Raw genomic sequence first — 1,247 nt, forward strand, 5'->3', positions numbered from 1 at the left:
CTGCTGCCCCTGGAGCTGAGCCTGGCAAATGCCCTTGCACCTGGGACTCCTGCTCAGAATCTCCCCGAGAATCACATCGACCTCCCTGGCCCAGCACTGTGGTCGCCTCAGGCCAGCCACCACCGCCAGCGCGGCCCAGGCAAGAAGGAGTGGGGCTCACTCCTGCCCAGGGAGGCCCAGGATGGGGCTGTGGTCACCGCCACCAGGCAGGCTTCCAGGCTGCCAGGGTCTGAGGGGCCGCTGCCTGAGCAGAGTCCTGCAGGCCTGCTGCGGGTGAAGGACCTGCTCCTGGGGCTCGAGTTGCCCTACCCCAAGAAGCAGAATCGGTCTCCAGGGTGGGAGAGGGCCAGGAAACGCAGCAGGGAGCACAAGAGACGCAGGGACAGGCTGAGGCTGCACCGAGGCCGAGCCTTGGTCCGAGGTCCCAGCTCCCTGATGAAGGCGGAGCTCTCCGAAGCCAAGGAGCTGGATGCGGCCATGGAGCAATCTTCCGCCAGTCGGTCCCCCACCATGCTCTTCCTCACCACCTTTGAGGCAGCATCTGCCACAGAAGAGTCCCTGATCCTGCCCATCACCTCCCTGCGGCCCCAGGCACAGCGCAGGCCTGACAGGGAGGTGATACCCACGTTGAACATGGCCTTGTTCGACTGGACCGATTATGAAGACTTAAAACCTGATGGTGGGCCCTCTGCAAAGAAGAAAGAAAAACCAGGGTAAACTCTCCAGTGACAGTAACGAAACATCATCAGCCGAAGCGGAACCGTGCGACCATCACCAAGACTGCCTGGCAGGGCTGCGCTGCTATGCCAGATTCCACCGGAACCCCACGTCACACAGAGGAAGGGGCGCTGCCTGGAGACCGAGACGGCCAAAGGCGACCAGGGATCCTTCATCAACATCTAGCCGCTCCGCGGGACTGGGGGTGAGCCCGGGAGGTTTGCACAAGATTTGTTTATAACTAGCACTGGGAGATTAAGTGGGGGACCAGATGGCCGAGGCTGTAGGCTCAGGCCCAGGACTCTCAACCCCGGGAGGGGAGCTACTAGGTAAGCGAGCTGGGTGGGTGCCCAGGAGCCGGCCGGCATCACCTGTGCACTCACAGTCCGGACCCAGTCAGCCCGGACCCAGTCAGCCCGGTGTCCAGCTCTCCGCGATGGCAATACCGAGATTGCCCCCTACTGTCCGACTGCAGCACTACAACAGCTTCAAGTTCAAAACCAAGAGGCTTTTTTGAGAGTGGAAAAGAA

General features: G+C 61.7%; 1 pseudogene; it reads left to right on the top strand.

Annotated features, from left to right (window-relative positions):
• Positions 1 to 958, top strand: LOC105529662 (annotated as a pseudogene).
• Positions 959 to 1,247: the final 289 nt, after the last annotated feature.

This window comes from Mandrillus leucophaeus, unplaced genomic scaffold (genome assembly GCF_000951045.1).
Source record: "Mandrillus leucophaeus isolate KB7577 unplaced genomic scaffold, Mleu.le_1.0 Scaffold777, whole genome shotgun sequence".
NCBI classification, from domain to species: Eukaryota; Metazoa; Chordata; class Mammalia; order Primates; family Cercopithecidae; genus Mandrillus; species Mandrillus leucophaeus.